Genomic DNA, 18,946 nt, shown 5'->3' with positions numbered 1-18,946 from the left:
GAAATTCCATACTATTATTTAATGTCCTGTATCTCTCTCTTTAGAATGATATTTGTTAAGGACACTGGATGTTCCAATTTTAGTTGCATGTAAATTTATAATTGTTGTGCCTTCTTGATAAGCTGATCTCATTATTATTGCATAGCGACCTTCTTTGTCTCTTAGTGTTTTTGTTTTAAATTGTGTTTTGTCAGTTGTAAATATCACTACTCCTCCTTAATTTAGGATTTCATTTGCTTGGTATATCATTTTCCATCCTTTCACTTTCAGCCTGTGTGTATCATTACTGAGAAGATGAGTTTCTTATAGGCAGAATATTGTTGGGTCCTGTGTTTCTATTCATTCATCCAATTTTTATCTTTTCACTGAAAAATTTAGTCAATTTCCATTCAATGTGACTGAAAGGTATGGACTTATTCCTGTAATTTTGAAGATTTTCTTATAGTTGCTTTATATATCCTTTGTTCATTTTTCTTTTCTCATTCATCTTTGTGCTTTTGTAAAAATTTTATTTATTTTTATTTTTACAGACTGCATTTTGATTCATTGTACACAAATGGGGTACAACTTTTCATTTCTATGGTTGTGCACAACGTAGAGTCACAGCATTTGTGTAATCATACATGTACATAGGGTGATGATGTCTGTCTCATTCCACTATCTTTCCTTACCTCTCGACTCCCCTCATTTCCCTCTACACAATCCCAAATTCCTCTATTCTTCTCTTACCTCCCCATTCCAGACCCCATATGAATCAGCATCTACTTATCGAGAAAACATTCGGTATTTAGTTTTTTGGAATTGGCTTATTGATGGTTTATTGTATTGCTAACATTTGATTCTTTCCTACTTCTCTATTGTATATATATATATTCTTGTAGTGGGATTTATACTTTCACATGCTATCATGATCTTTCAGTTGTGGATGTAGTATTCCCTTAAGCATTTTTTTGTAAGTCTAGGCCAATGATCATAAATTCCTTTGGCTTTTACTTATCTTTAAAGGCCTTTCATTCCCCTTTATTTCTGAAGGTTATAGCCTTGTGTAGTAATCTTGGTTGACAGTTATTTTCTTTTAGGACTTGAAATGTCATTCCATGTCTCTGGTCTATAAGGTTATATTGAATAACTCCTGTTAGTCTAGTAGGGTTGCCTTAAGTGCAATTCAATGCTTTTCTCTTATAGATTTAAAATCCTTTCTTTGTCCTGTACTTTTGAAATTTTAACTATAATATGTCATGGTAATGATCTTTTATAGTCGTGTTTACTTGGGGTAACATAAGCCTTCTGTAGATGGCTGTTTTCATGTCTTTCCCAAGTTTTGGGAACTTTTGTGCTTTTATTTCATTAACCAGGTTTTTTTTTTTTACACCATTAACTTTATTTCCTTGCCTTCAGACATGCCAATGGATGTGCATGTTTGATTATTTAATTATGTCCTAAAGTTATTGAATGCACTCTTTTTTCTTTTTTTCTGTCTGAATGCAATCTTTTGAAATACTTGCTTTCAAGTATATATATATTCCTTTTTTCCCCTTGACCTAGTCTGTTATTGAAGTTTTCAACAGAATTTTTTATTTGATTTATTGAGTTCTTCACTTCCAAAATTTACATTTTAAAGATCTCTATTATTTGATGAATGTTTCATGTATATCCTGCCTTGTCCTCCTAATTTCATTTAACTGTTTATCTGTATTCTCTTGGATCTCACTGAACTTTTAAAAAATAATTCATTTGAATTTTTTTAATGGCATTTTACTCATTTTGATTTCTTTGGAATCTGTTACTGGAGAGTTATGATCTTTTTGTTGTATTACCTTAATTTTTCATATATCTTGTGTCTCTACATTGAGATTTAAGTATCTGGCAGGTCAGCTGTTGCTACCACTTTTATAGGATGGCCTTCTTACTAAGTGACTTTCTTCTAAAGTTTTGTCTTGGGGTATCAGTCTGTTATGCAATGTTGAGTTTGTTTCCAGCTAGGTACCGTAGTATGATCTCCCTATAGCTTCTTTGTCTGTGATCAGTGAATGTGAGCACAGTCCATACCTTATCCGATTTGGAGGAACCCTTTATCTGTGGGATGCATAAAACTGGGGCACTCTAGTTGTTCAATCAGGTGTGGTGCAGACAGGGGAGTGTGTGGGGTGCACACTGTGTAGCTACTCCTACTTGTCGGTTGTGACCGCTGTCAGTGATGGCAGTTTCCTTAGGCAGCGTCGATATCGATTCTGTTATTGGTTACACCTTCAGTGGTGAGGGGCCTGTAGCACTTATTTTCTGACCAGACAGTAATGCAGGCCCAGGTGCATTATGGGGAGCATAGCATCTCCTCTTTGGCTCCCAGACCCAGGCTTGTGAACAGTGCACTTTCAGAGAAGGTGCCTGGTCAGCCAATAGTGAGAGCTGCTTAGGTGTGGTGGCAACAGTAGTTGTGCTCCTTTCTGCTGGAGATGACCAACATTCCTCTCAGGCACTCCCTTGGCTGTGTATACCCAGGGATGAACCAACACTCAATGTTTTTTCCCTGTTACTCTTTCAGCTGCAGTTTCCCCCAGAGGGCAAGTGAGAGAGGGTCATGACTTGAGCAGAGCAAAACCTCTCAGTTGAAGGGACCCTGGAAACAAGCAAGACCTTCTCAGGCTGTGTTCCCTGCTGGTGGAGTGACAGCCACCAGCATTGCTCAGAATCACCCCAGCGTGCCTCTCTTCGTGGAGAAGCAGTGGAACCATTATAGAGTTCTTTCCCCTCTCAGTTGATGGCAGGTGCCCATGTGCAAAGGCGGGAGAACTGGTGGAGAGAACCCCATGGGTGACTGCCTTCAGTCTGAGCACTAGCATGAATCCATACAGGACTGACCATGCCCCTGGCCTGAGGGCAGGCACCCCAACCCCAGGTAGAGGATGGCACCCTTTGTTCCTCTCTATACCTTAACGTGCGTCCTTTGTAGTGTAGCATGCTCTGCATGTTTGCATCTGAGTCACTCTACTGAGCCAAGTGTGGGTTGTGAAGCATCTCCCCCTTGAGCCAGTGCAGTGGAATGTCTGTGGGTCCCTTCAGAAATGGGAATACACAAGGGTTTCTGAGCCTTCCCAAGATTGTTTCTGGCTACAGCACCCTGGGAATTCGTTGGGAGTTGATATGAACTTCTTTTTCAAAGTGAAGGTACTGTGAAGATTTCAGGTTCCTGGTTAGACTGCAAGCCTATAAGGATTGTGAGATGTTCCAATCACTAGGTAATCAATATATGTACAGGTTGTTTTTTGGGATTCTTTCACACTTACACCCAACCACAGAAGGGAGACTCCCTCTCTTCTTCTGTGGATTCAAGTGGGATGTATTGAGATGATTTATTTCTCTTCCAAGGCTTTTGAACCAGATCTGTAAATCTTATAAGGTATCATTTTTTTCTACTTATTTCCAGCATTCTCCCATAATCACTGACCACAAAATAGCCACACACCTGTTAACTTTGGTTCTTCTTTGTAGAGGAACAGGCGAGTGTTGGCACCTCTATCCAGACATCTTGTGCCTTCTCCTCTAAATAGCATCTGTTTCATCCAGTGAGTTTTGCTTATTCTGAACTTGAACTTGAGATAATTTCTGTCTATATTTTACCTTCCCAACTATGTTTTCATCCACTTAAATAAAGGGAATAATTCTTATGCAATTTTAAAATTTCTCCAATATATACATATATTTTGAGGCACCATGAAATATCTTTTCCTGGGCTTAATTTAGGTAACTCAGAAAACCAAGGGACATAGGGTCAGGAGTTGGAAAGTGTGACATGAGGAGTCTTAATTGTGAATCTGTAGGTTTACCTGCGTCAATGGCCTTTATCTCTCCAGGGGTTTTAACTCAAAGATTGGTCCTCTTGTATACCCAGTACATCTTCTGTGCTAACCCTAGCAGGGACTGTGTAATATTGTTGAGTTTGCACTTTCTCCGAAGTGCACAAAATCTTCATTTGCTTGTGTGTGTGTTGCATTGAATAATGAGAAGTCACATCCAGAGGAGAAGTAGGGCTCACATCTGGCTCAAGTCTTTAGATAACTTTTACCAAACAGGTTTTAAATAGTTCTAGAGCTCTGTAATAATCAGAATTTAGAATTAAAGGTACACCCTTTTTTTTTTTTTTTGAGAGGAGTATATGGGATATTAAATTCAGGGGGCACTGGAACACTGAGTCACATCCCCTGTTTTGTATTTTATTTAGAGACAGGATCTCACTAAGTTGCTTAGTGCCTAATTTTTGCTGAGGTTGACTTTGAACTTGCTATCCTCCTGTTTCAGCCTCTCAAGATGCTGGGATTACAGCACACACCACTGCACCTGGCTAAAGGTACATTCTTTTCATAGCTCCAAAGAACTTCCATCTGTCACTTATTTTCTGCCTCACTGGAATCTTAGATCAATTTTCCTCCTTTACTACACTCTAGAAATATTGGCTTTCTTTTTCTAGAGATATTGACTCCTGAACCACCAAGTTATTTCCCATTCTGGGAAATCTGGGTCTTCCCATAGACTAGATTTTTTTTCCCCCAGAACCCCTGGCCATTCTCTGCTTCCCAATCTATTCATAATTTATCTGGGTTATATCTTTTAGATCCCAGGTCACATTATTACCTCAGGAGGTTGTCCTCACCACACCAGTGATAGAAATTTAGCTTTACTTATTCCAATTTATCATTTAACTTTCGTTTTATATTCTCATAATTTGAAACATTGTGCCAACTCCTTTTAGATAAAATACCTCATTAACAGGGAGAACAGAGGTTTACTGTTATATTGACACTGCTCTACATGCTGTCTCGTACATAGTAAATCTCAATAAACATTTTTTGAATGAAAGAACTGCCAAAGAAGACTAAGGAAAAATTGAATTCTAAGCTATGTAGGCTAAAGGAACAAGTTTTTCTTTCCTTGACATGGAATTTAATGCATCTGAAAGAACTTTATATAAGAATATTTTAAAAATGATGTGTCTATAGGTCCTTCATGTTCTGCTTATTCACCTCGCCTGGTATGTTATTCCAACAACTTTCACCTCCCTTTTAATTCTTCTTTATATACCAACCTCTTAATTTGATTACCTTCATTTATCTTCCAGGTCACAGTTTAAACCTGTGTCCTCAGAGACAGTTCCTCTGACTCCCTAAGTAAGGTTCAATCTCTTGTTATATACTATTATGGCACTCTGTTCTGTTTTCATAAAATTCCTCACATTTCATTCACTGAGAATTCAACCAATATCTCTGTGTGATAAAGTATTGACTCATCAGGTTTAGCATCTTCAAAGCTTGCACTGGCCTGCATCTGGCTCCTCAGAGATATCTCAGTCTTTGAATTATTCTGCCTGATAAGAATAATACCTTTGTATACCTGGGGCCTTGGGCCACAGTAGATCCTTCAGGCTAACAGTATGATTTATGGTAGGACCTTCATCAATGGTGTATCCGTTTGACCTCAGAAGGGACTGGAGATTAACTAGTGTCAGTCACCGGGGTGATCCATGTTTATGTGATTGACTCAAACACAGATTAAAACAAAAAGTAAAAAGTCCTGGACAAGAAGGCTCAGGTAAGTGACTCTGGTTGGCAGCATTCATTGTGTGTGTGGTCATGCATCATTTCTGGGAGAAATAAGTGCTGGAAGCTATGTGACTCCACTGGGAGAGGACAGCTGGAAGCTTATGCCTGGCTTCTCCTGGATTCTTTTTCTCCTTTTTAATTTTTTTGTAGTTTTAGATGGACAGCACACCTTTATTTTTTATTTATTTATTTATTTATTTTTATGTGGTGCCGAGGATTGAACCCAGTACCTCAGGCTTGCTAGGCAAGCGCTCTGTCACTGAGCTACAGCCCCAGCCCCTCTCTTGGATTCTGATGTAGGGGGTTGTTAACCTATATTTTTTTTTGCTGTAATCAGTCACAAGAAAAAAGCTTTACAGAATCTGGTGAGTCCTTCCAGTGAATCATTGCTCCTGAAGACTTAAGGGTAACACCCGCCCTAACCTATTACATATCTAACATGGCAGGCACCCATTAGGGGAAGAACAGACACCTGTGAATGAGTTTTCACTTCAAGGGGCATATTAGCTGATGATGGAGGAACCAAATCATAAATAAGTAAATAGACAAAAAAAAAAAAGTAGAAGTAAGTCCCATAAGCAAAATCCACAGGATGAAGCACCACTGCACATCAGAATAATCTGTTTCTTTGCTTATTTCAAGAATGTGAAGTCTATAAAAGGTACTATGAGCCTTGATTTACCACTTATCTTTAAGTGTAACAGATTCCTGACAGAGAATAGACACTTAATAAACACTTTCTGACTTAAATAAAATCAAATATTGACTTCTATTCTTACAGCTGTCTTTTTCATTGCTGCAATATTCCTGGCAAATGAATTGAATTTAGGGTGGCAAAATGCTTAGGGCACAATCAAAATATATTAACCATGTTGTGTGTGTATGTGTGTGTGTGTGTGTGTGTGTGTGTGTGTGCGTGTGTATTTTACTTCACAAACTAACTTGAGAGTGAAAAACTTCTCTACTTCCCTGATTTGGGTTTTGAAATTTCATTGCTATTTATGACTAGTCATAAATAAATTACTATATATTGCTTTTTAGCTAATACAAAAACAAATGGGCAATGAAGATAGATACAAACTCTTATTAGCCCTAGTGTTTGGTAATGTTAAGCATGAAATATTTATTAAACTTCAAATATTATGTAAAGTAGTATCAGGTTTTGAGTTCTAATAGTTAGCATGTGTTTTACATTGAATAATTCCTAATTTTAAACTCATTGTTTAAAGATAATTTAGGGAAATCATCATCTTTTGTGCAGGTTGAAGCATGCTACTTCTTCATTTCTCCAAAATGTTTTTTCAGTATGGAGCTCTGGATACCCCTTCTGTGTTAACCGTGCACATCTCAGAACTCAGGCAAGTGTAAATACTGATCATGTTTATGTATCAATTCTTTCTTGAGGAATTAGACTATACTGTGATCCTTTAAACATTTTTGTGCAATATTGGGACACGATAGATGCTGCCAGATAGTGGTGTCATGTGGAAATTTAAATATCATAACAGTAGCAACATAATCTATTGTTTGGCATTTGAAGTATTGTGAGTCTACCTTCTCTTTGGTGCACATTTTCTGTGTTCATTGTCCAGAGATATAACTTCTGATCTTTTATAGATGCTAACAGTAAATCCAAGGATGTGATTTGTTAATGTGCATTTATGTGTCTTGAACCTTGCAGAAAACCTCATCTTCCATTTGTGTGTGTCAAAGGACAACAGAGATGGATCAACCAGAGACAGGTGAAAGTTTTTCTACGGATGTTTTCCTATGATTCTGGGTGGATGTACTAGGAGTAGTGACAAATTACTTTTAAGAAAACACTTTCTTGTTTATGTTCTAAAATTTGTATGTTAATTGTTTTTATTGCATACACATATTTGAAGGGGCAAATGGTGGCAACATGGCACAATAGAAGCAGTAAAAGCCTTGGATTCAGATGGCTGAAAGTTTTAAATCCCAGCTGTAATATTTAGTAATTGGGCGAATTTTATTTTAATCATCATTTGTTCAAGACTTTTTGTTATGGAGGGATTCTGCTTTAGGATTATGGGGGTGGATCAATACATGGCATCCAAGATCAGATAGGTAGGAATGACAGCAATTCATTGCTTGTGTTCGTGGTCTAAAGAAGGAGTGCATGTCAGGCAGGGCCACACAAGTATCACACTCAGGAACAGGGTGATCAATCAGGGACTGTGGGAGGCGGCTTTACAGCATCAAGAGGACAGAGTATTCTCTAGTCCCTGGGTAAGGATGTGATTGACTTATTTCAGTAATTTCAGGGGTTGGCAAGGAACTGACATCTTCTACCAAGGAAAGAGCAGGATGTATGCCTGATCCCCCCATCAGGAAGGTTGTTTGACTAGGGAGCTGGGGAGGCAAACTTGCAATTAGGCCAGATGAGACTTTATGTTTTTCCCTAGGGGTCAACACCCCATTTAATACCAAGCTTCAGTTTTAGGCCTTATGTGATAGGCCACCCTCGTTGGTTCACCAGCCTAAGACTGTGATTCAGGTAATTTTAGTGAATAATTTAGAAGATCATGAAATTATACAATGTTGTCATACTTAAAAGTGAATTGGAAGGTGAGAGGAAAAATCCATCTGCAAAACGTCATATGTGAGTATGGGTAAGCTTCAATATCTATGTACATATAAGTGGTTCGATATCTAAGGATTTTTCTCTTCAGTGTACCTGGTATAGCAGGAAAATGTTTATCTTTATGATTGCATGGAATTAAGCCTCTTGATAAAGTGAAGTCTCTGTAAGATAAGGGCAGTGTTTGAAAAAATTTTAACAACTCTTTCCAAAACCCTGTCTTCTCACCACAAACCTACTCTGGCAAATAAACACTCTATTGCTTTCCTCTGTCCCCAGGAAAAGATCAAAACCTGAGCTGTTCTATTAGACCTTGGTGAGGCCTTTCCCTCATTTTCCTCATTCCATTTACAGTGACCTTCCTTCAGCCTCATCTACTTCCCGTAATTATTCCAACCATGGAGTTTTGTCCACATTTTTCAACATGCCTCAAATGCTTTCTCTCCATTTACTCCTGCTCCTACCTGTTCTCTAATAAATTGCATTTTATAGGTCTGCTCAAGTGATGTTTCCTATGAGAATATTTTCCTCATATCTAGGTTAGACTCGGCCTTCCTATTCTACTGTAATCTCTAACTTTTCTTCAAAAGATTTATCACAATACTACATTTATTTATTTGGGCAATATTTTAATTAATAGCTATCTCTCTTTGTGAAGAAAAAATGTCTTTCCTTTTTGTTCTATACTTTCACCTCATTCCTTAGAGTTCATTAAATAATGGGATAGGGACTTAGCATATATTTGTTAATTGAAATAATGAATTTATTTAACATATTCACAGCATAGTGCAAGAGTAACAGAATGAGAATTTGAATCAGAACAATGTATCCGTATATTCAAACCTATTCTGGGTTAAGATACACAGTTTCTGGGAATTGAAATGTAGTTGAAATACATGCAATAAGAAATATAAAATATTTAACATAGTTCCTAGCATATTGTAGAAGGACAAAAAGCAAACTTATTTTTATTTCACTATTATGAAATATAAAAAGTCCTTATAAAACTGCTATATAGAAGTTCTTTCCACGGGGCAATCCAAGATGGCGGACTAGAGGGTGACTGCATCTCCAGTCACTCCAGAACCCAGGATTCAAGAAGGGGAGGCATTGAGAAACTTGAACTAAAATAGAGCCACAGGTGAGTCTCCCCCACCGGGTGAAGCTCGGCCTGGGCAGCAGGCACGGATAGGGGCGGCTTATCAGAGCAGGGCAGGGCAGCTAGAGTCTTCCCCGGGCAGCCCTGCGCACTCCGGCGGTGGGCTCCTCCCACACAGCCAGCTTCTCCAGCTTCTCGAAGCAGGCCCCGCAGTGAGAGACTTTCTGCACAGAACCAGCTCCAAGACCCAGAGCCAGTGCGGTGAGCTCCAGCCTGCAAGCAGCTTCAGGGACCAGGACAGGGCAGCCAGGGACTTCCCCAAGCAGCCCGGCCCCCTCCGGCAGGAGGCGCCTTTCAAGGCTAACTTCTCAGAGCAGACTGCCCAATGAGAGCCTTTCTACACAGAGCCAGCCACAAGTCCCAGAGCCAACAGAGAGCTTCAACCCACAAGCAGCCTCTGGAATCAGGGCAGGGCAGCCAGAGACTTCTCCAGGTGGCCCTGCCCCTATAGCCCCAGGCTCTTTCCATGGGATGATCCAAGATGGTGGACTAGAGGGTGACTGCATCTCCAGTCACTCCAGAACCCAGGATTCAAGAAGGGGAGACATTGAGAGACTCACACTAAAATAGAGCCACAGGTGAGTCTCTCCCACTGGGTGAAGCTCGGCCTGGGCAGCAGGCGCAGATAGGGGCAGCTTATCAGAGCAGGGCAGGGCAGCTAGGTCTTCCCCAGGTAGCCCTGCACACTCCGGCGGTGGGCTCCTCCCACACGGCCAGCTTCTTGGAGCAGGCCCCCCAGTCAGAGCCTTTCCGCAAAGAGCCAGCTCCAAGCCCTGGAACCAGTAGGGGGCTAGGGGCAGCTTTCTTCAGAAGCACTGCATTATCAAGTTCCTCCAAGACTTCAGGCTACTGAAGGCTGGGAGGTGATACACTGGAATCTACCGGGACACTATAAGCCAATAGAGGAAATCCGCAATATCTCAGAGTCCCACTGACATCTGACCAATATGAGAAAACAAGGGAAGAAAATGTCCCAAACAAACCAAGATACTATATCAATAAAACCCAATGACAGCACAGTAGAAGAAATGTCAGAAAGGGAGTTCAGAATGTACATAATTAAAACAATCAGGGAAGCAAACGAGGAGATGAAAGAGCAAATGCAGGCATTGAAGGAAGAGATGAAAGAGCAAATGCAGGTATTAAATGATCGCACCAATCAACAGTTAGAAGACCAAATACGGGAAGCAAGAGATCATTTCAATAAAGAGTTAGAGATACTGAAAAAAAAAACAAACAGAAATCCTTGAAATGAAAGAAACAATAAACCAAGTTAAAAACTCCATAGAAAACATAACCAATAGGATAGAACACCTGGAAGACAGAACCTCAGACATTGAAGACAAAATATTTAATCTTGAAAACAAAGTTGTCCAAACAGAAGATGGTAAGAAATCATGAACAGAATCTACAAGAATTATGGGATATCATGAAAAGGCCAAATTTAAGAATTATTGGGATTGAGGAAGGCTTAGAGAAACCAAAGGAATGAACAATCTATTTAATGAAATAATATCAGAAAATTTCCCAAATCTGAAGAATGAAATGGAAAACCAAGTACAAGAGGCTTATCGGACTCCAAATATACAAAATTACAACAGACCCACACCAAGGCACATTATTATGAAAATACCTAACATACAAAATAAAGACAGAATTTTAAAGTCCATGAGAGAAAAGAATCAAATTACATTCAGGGGGAAACCAATAAGAATATCAGAAGATTTTTCAATCCAGACCCTAAAAGCTAGAAGGGCCTGGAACAACATTTACCAAGCCCTGAAAGAAAATGGATGCCAACCAAGAATCTTATACCCAGCAAAACTTACCTTCAAATTTGACGATGAAATAAGATCCTTCCATGATAAACAAAAGCTAAAGGAATTTACAAAAAGAAAGCTGGCATTACAGAATATTCTCAGCAAAATATTCCATGAGGAAGAGATGAAAAACAATGATGCAAATCAGCAACAGGAGGCGCTAGCCTAAAGGAATAGCCAAATAAAGGAGAAACCAAATCATGTCAAAAAACAAAAATGAGTCAAATGACTGGGAATACAAATCATATCACAATAATAACCCTGAATGTTAATGGCCTGAACTCATCAATCAAAAGACATAGACTGGCAGATTGGATTAAAAAGAAAAATCCAACAATATGCTGCCTGTAAGAGTCTCATCTCATAGAAAGAGATACCTATAGACTAAAGGTGAAAGGATGGGGAAAAACATACCATGCACACGTACACAGCAAAAAAGCTGGAGTATCCATCCTCATCTCAGATAATGTGGACTTCAAACCAAAACTAATCAGAAGGGATAAAGAAGGACATTACATGCTGCTTAAGGGAAGCATAAATCAGCAAGACATAACAATCATAAATATCTATGCCCCGAACATTGGCTCATCCATGTACGTCAAACAAATCCTTCTCAATTCCAGAAATCAAATAGACCACAACACAATAATACTAGGCGATTTTAACACACCTCTCTCACCACTGGATAGGTCTTCCAAACAAAAATTGAATAAAGAAACCATAGATCTCAATAACACAATCAACAATTTAGACTTAACAGACATTTATAGAATATACCATCCAACCAAGAGCGAATACACTTTCTTCTCAGCAGCACATGGATCGTTCTCTAAAATAGACCATATTTTATGCCACAAAGCTACTGTTAGCAAATACAAGAAGATAGAGATACTACCTTGTACCCTATCAGATCATAATGGATTGAAATTAGAAATAAATGACAGAATAAAAAACAGAAACTTCTCCAATATGTGGAGATTAAATAATACACTATTATATGATGAATGGATAACAGAAGACATCAGGAAGGAAATTAAAAAATTCTTAGAAGTAAATGAGAACAAAGACACATCATATCAAAATCTTGGGACACTATGAAAGCAGTACTTAGAGGAAGATTTATTTCATGGGGCACATTCAACAAAAGAAGTAGAAATCAACAAATAAACGACTAACCTTACAGCTCAAAGCCCTAGAAAAGAAGAGCAGACCAACACCAAAGGTAGTAGAAGACAGGAAATAGTTAAAATCAGAGCTGAAATCAACGAAATTGAAACAAAAGAAACAATCAGAAAAATTAACAAAATAAATAGTTGGTTCTTTGAAAAAATAAACAAAATTGATAAACCTTTAGCCACACTAACAAAGAGAAAGAGGGAGAAAACTCAAATTACTAAAATTCGGAATGAACAAGGAAATATCACAACAGACACGAGTGAAATACAAAACATAATTAGAAGCTATTTCGAAAATCTATACTCCAACCAAACAGAAAACCTCGAAGACATCAACAGGTTTCTAGAGACATATGAATTACCTAAACTGAACCAGGAGGACATATACAACTTAAATAAATCAATTTCAAGCAATGAAATAGAAGAGGTCATCAAAAGCCTACCAACGAAGAAAAGTCTGGGACCAGATGGGTTCTCAGCCGAGTTCTACAAAACCTTTAAAGAAGACCTCATTCCAAAACTCCTCAAAGTATTCCATGAAATAGAAGAGGAGGGAACCCTCCCAAACTCGTTCTATGAAACCAATATCACCCTGATACCTAAACCAGACAGACACATCGAGGAAAGAAATTTCAGACCAATATCCTTAATGAACATCGACGCAAAAATTCTCAACAAAATTTTAGCAAATCGCATACAAAAATATATTAAAAAGATAGTGCACCACAATCAAGTGGATTTTTTCCCAGGGATGCAAGGTTGGTTCAACATCCGGAAATCAATAAATGTCATTCACCACATCGACACACTTAAAGTTAAGAATCACATGATTATTTCAAAAGATCCAGAAAAAGCATTCAATAAAATACAGCATCCCATCATGCTCAAAACACTAGAAAAAATTGGGGTAGTGGGAACATTCCTTAACATTGTAAAGGCCATCTATGCTAAGCCCATGGCCAATATCATTCTAAGTGGTGAAAAACTGCAAGTGTTCCCCCTAAAAACTGGAACAAGGCAGGGATGCCCTCTTTCACCACTTCTATTCAACATCGTCCTTGAGACTCTAGCCAGAGCAATTAGACAAACCAAAGAAATTAAAGGGATACAAATTGGAAAAGAAGAACTCAAACTATCCCTGTTCACTGATGACATGATTATATATTTAGAGGAACCTGGAAATTCCACCAGAAAACTTTTAGAACTCATAAGTGAATTCAGTAAAGTAGCAGGTTACAAGATCAATTCTCATAAATCCAATGTATTTTTATACATAAGTGATGAATCTTCAGAAAGAGAAATTAGGAAAACTACCCCATTCACAATAGCATTGAAAAAAATAAAATACTTGGGAATCAATCTCACAAAAGAGGTGAAAGACCTCTACAATGAGAACTACAGAACACTAAAGAAAGAAATTAAAGAAAACCTTAGAAGATGGAAAGATCTCCCATGTTCCTGGATAGGCAGAATTAATATTGTCAAAATGGCCATACTACCTAAAATGCTATACAGATTCAATGCAATTCCAATTAAAATCCCAATGATGTACCTTACAGAAATAGAGCAAGCAATTATGAAATTCATCTGGAAGAATAAAAAACCTAGAATAGCTAAAGCAATCCTCAGTAGCAAGAGTGAAGCAGGGGATATTGCAATACCAGATCTTCAACTCTACTACAAAGCAATAGTAACAAAAACGGCATGGTATTGGCACCACAATAGACAGGTAGATCAATGGTACAGAATAGAGGACATGGACACAAACCCAAATAAATACAATTTACTAGACAAAGGTTCCAACAATATGCAATGGAGAAAAGATAGCCTCTTCAACAAATGGTGCTGGGAAAACTGGAAAACCATATGCAACAGAATGAAATTAAACCCCTATCTCTCACCCTGCACAAAACTCAACTCAAAATGGATCAAGGACCTCGGAATTAGACCAGAGACCCTGCATCTTATAGGAGAAAAAGTAGGTCCAAACCTTCAACTTGTTGGCTTAGGATCAGACTTCCTTAACAGGACTCCCATAGCACAAGAAATAAAAGCACGAGTCAACAACTGGGATAGATTCAAACTAAAACGTTTTCTCTCACAAACGAAACTATCAGTAATGTGAAGAGAGAGCCTTTAGAGTGGGAGAATATCTTTGCCACTCATACTTCAGATAGAGCTCTAATTTCCAGATTATATAAGGAACTCAAAAAACTCTACACCAAGAATACAAATAATCCAATCAATAAATGGGCCAAGGAAATGAACAGATACTTCACAGAAGGAGATATACAAACAATCAACAGATATATGAAAAATGTTCACCAACTCTAGTAATAAGAGAAATGCAAATCAAAACTACACTAAGATTTCATCTCACCCCAATTAGAATGGTGATTATCAAGAATACAAGCAACAATAGGTGTTGGCGAGGATGTGGGGAAAAAGGAACACTCATACATTGCTGGTGGGGTTGCAAATTAGTGCAGCCACTCTGGAAAGCAGTGTGGAGATTCCTCAGAAAGCTTGGAATGGAACCACCATTTGATCCAGCTATCCCACTCCTTGGCCTATACCCAAAGGACTTAAAATCAGCATACTACAGAGATACAGCCACATCAATGTTCATTGCTGCTCAATTCACCATAGCCAGATTGTGGAACCAATCTAGATGCCCTTCAGTTGATGAATGGATAAAGAAACTGTGGCATATATATACAATGGAATATTAGTCCGCCATGAAGAATGATAAAATTATGGCATTTGCAGGCAAATGGATGAAATTGGAGAATATCATGCTAAGTGAGATAAGCCAATCTCAAAAACTAAAGGACGAATGATCTCTCTGATAAGCGGACGAGGACATATAATGGGGGGTGTGAGGGGTTAGCGTTAGGGTTAGGGTTATGTTTAGGGTTAGGGATAAGGAGGATGGTAAGAATAGAGGAAGGAAGGACTGTATAGAGGGAAAAGAGGGGTGGGAGGGGTTGGGGGGAAGGGAAAAAAATAACAGAATGAATCAAACATCATTGCCCTATGTAAATTTATGATTACACAATGGTATGCCTTGACTCCATGTACAAATAGAGAAACAACATGTTTCCCATTTGTTTATAATGAAAAAAAAAGAATACAGTCGTAGCTAAAAAAAAAACTGCTACATAGCAAGTAATAAATAAGATAATGCTATCAAGGCTGCTATTATTATTATTCTTGATGTTAATGGTGGATATAAACAATAATTATGTATTTTTCAGGTATGCTTCAAAGAATTTTTTTCTAATTGTTTTCAATGAGCACATGGGATATTTTGTTTTCTTTCTGAGCAGACTGAGAAGAAACATTTGCAGGATGAAAATACTATGTGAGTGTTGATCAGTACAGCCTAGGGTAGTATATGATCTCCTGGGGTGGCCAGCCCACGGGATATCTATGCCATTCATGTGTGACACCTTTACAATTTAAGTTCACAAGGATATGTGAAAGGGTGCTCTATTGATCTTTGAAAACAAATCATAATGTTCATAATCAAAGAGAATGAAAGTGAGTTATTAGCTCATAGATCATTGTGATCATATTAGCTGTCAATTCAGAAAAAGAAAAATATCTAAACAATTTGTAGACATTGTCAGGTGATTTAGTGATGTCGGTCATTTCCAAGTGATTCCTCAAAGTCTTTACTAACAACCTTCTGTGACTCTGTGACTGCGGGCCTAGGAATTGGAAGAGTAACGGTTTTGAAATGACTGTGAAATTCAGAGACTGAATGTGGGTTTCCACACGGCCGTCAAGCGTTATTAAGTTCCCTGCATTTTGTGACTTGGTTTCTTTGAGTGAGGGGATAGTCCCTATAGGCACCTAAACCTAGGGATGGAGGGGCCTGGGCAGGAAGAGAGAGGATCTCAGCCCAATACAAAGGCAAGGGGCTCTGGAGGCAGGAGTGGCTGACCTGGAGCTGAGTTTGAGACCCTGAAGTGAGGCACGAGACATGTTCAGTTGTGATCCCATGATATTTTATAGTAAAGAATATGTAATTTTCTTCCTCTGTGGCTTGATGTCAATTTACCATGAGGTAATTTCTCCAACTGCTGGCCCCAAGACAGAAATGTAGACTTTTGTAGGACAGACTGAGATATTGCTCTGCTTCCAGAATTTATGAATGAAGCTCTTGGATACTGTGAAAAAAGATGTTATGTATTTTTTGGAAGAAGATAAATATTAAATGGTTGAAAACATCCTCTCCTGTATTTAACCAATAAATATAGAGATTGCCAGGGAGCAAGGAATTTATCATAGGTGTTGGAGAAAACTTTACAACAGAGATGCAATCCAAACAAATGAAAACATAAATAAATAGAACATTTCCTAGTCTTTATTCATAAAAAATTCTTTTGATTTCAGGACTTAGAAATGCAGCAAAGATTAGCTTGAATAAGAAAGGGAAATACACTGTGTCACGTATCTGGGAAGTCCAGGGTGTGGGGCTGATTTAATCACACATTAGTCTAAGGGTTCTATCATTAGCACTATTCATTTCTCCTATTCTCTCAAATTCAATACCTTTTGTATATTGGCCACATGATCTGCTATCCAGATGGTCTTTATGCAGCCAGAAAAATTGTGGTCATCAACTCTAGTCCCACTTTGAACTTGATGCTTGCTTTAGTCAACTTTTTCTGTGGCTGTGGTCTAAAGACCTGACAAGAACAAAGAGAGGAGAAAAAGTTTATTTGGGGCTCAGTCCATAGATAGCTGGCTCCATTTCTCAGGGCTTGAGGTTAGGCAGAACATCATAGTGGAAGAATGTGGTAGAGGAAAGGGGCTGAGGACATGATCAAGAAGCAGAGAGGGAACTCCTCTCAATGAGGACAAAATATATACCCCAAAGACATGCCCACAGTGACCCACCTCCTCCAGCCACATCCTACCTGCCTACAGTTACCACTCAATTAATCCCTCTCAGGAGATTAATTCACTGATTAGATTAAAGTTCTCATAACTCAGTAATTTCACCTCTAAATTTCTTGCATTGTCTGACCCATGATCTTTTGGGAGACACCCCATATCTAAACCATAACAACACTTTTGTTCCACATAATATTCACTTTATTTCCTAATAAAACAAAATGTTTACTATCAAATTATCTTTGAAGAACAAAGAAGTCCCAGTATAATCTAGAGTCAACCAACTAAAGTGAAGTTCTTTCATTCAATGCCCATGAATGAACAGAAGAACTCTCTTTCTGTGAGTCTCTGATTACAATTCTTTAGGAAGAACGGTGATTGTCAGGCAGGGTAACATGAAAACTGTGCTTTAAGTTTCATGAAAATCACATGGATGATAAGACATATGCTGAAATAAAATAACCCAGGTCCACCACAAATGCTGTGCTGCAAGAATTTTGGGGTGACCAGAAGAGAAAGTATATGCCTAAAGAATATATTTTTGTTTGTGTGATAAGAAGTAATAGAGTAAGTTCAACTGTGTAAGTAACCAAGGCTGTGTTGGTTTATATAAGAGATTTCCTGGAATATCAGAGAATATTATAAAATTCTAAAAAGTAAAATATGAGGAGAATCTCCTGTAATGCCATCATTTTACAGAGAAGAAAAACTGAGACTTAGAAAAAGAAGTGGTTTTCCTAATGATCTATATAGGATATTTTTGGGATGCACATTGAGGAGGAGTAGGGAAGCACAGAGGCAGTAGTCAGGACAGAGTTGTGGAGTTAGATTAACTTTGCACTTCATGAAGCTCCTGAGATGTTCAGAGACTAATGAGAAGTTATATACTTGATGCTTAAAAGTTACAAACCTTAGCACTAAGATTTTTAGTTTTTAAAAATTTTGTTGTAAAATTTTAATTGTAAAATCCTAATAGTCCTGTTATAGAAAATGATAAATTTCTGAATATTCAGGTAAGCAAAAATGAAAGAAATATACCATGATGAATCCCTAATTGTTATTGGCATCTTGGTATATTTATATCACCAGGCAACTGCAATGGTTATAGACCACATACACAGATAGGGTATATTAAATATATATGTACCCTATATATGAGTATATTTTCCCATGGAAAAATTTTCCATTTTACTAGTATAAACAATGTTTTGAAAACACTTTTGTAAACAACTCTTTATTGAAGTTCTTAATTATTCCTTAAGAAAAATTTATGGAAATGGAATTTCCACAACAAGAGAATAAATTATTTAAAAGTACTGTTTTTATTGTTAAATAAAATTGAAAATAGATGAATATTTTCATAGCTCTCTTTTAAAAGAGAAAAGATCCAGTCCATTGGCATTCTCTTGATTTCAAAAAGCAACTCATCATCTCTGTAGTGATAATGATTCTGTAGCATTTATGTCTTGCTCAAGGGTAATCATCAGAAATATTTGCTTCTGAAATTAATTCATATTCCATTGAGAACACATTTCATAGTGGGTCTGACGGATATCTATGCAGCTAATGACCTTTCACATTTGTCAAAATTTGTTTGTAATTTTGAAATGCAAAAAGAGTTAGAAGTACATTCCACCAATAAAACAGTAAGACTAGTATTAAATAGTGAACAAGACATTGAAATCTTTGGT

The sequence above is a fragment of the Sciurus carolinensis genome, chromosome 6 (assembly GCF_902686445.1).
Source record: "Sciurus carolinensis chromosome 6, mSciCar1.2, whole genome shotgun sequence".
NCBI classification, from domain to species: Eukaryota; Metazoa; Chordata; class Mammalia; order Rodentia; family Sciuridae; genus Sciurus; species Sciurus carolinensis.
The sequence above is the reverse complement of the archived record's forward strand: the minus strand, read 5'-3'. Positions refer to the sequence as shown.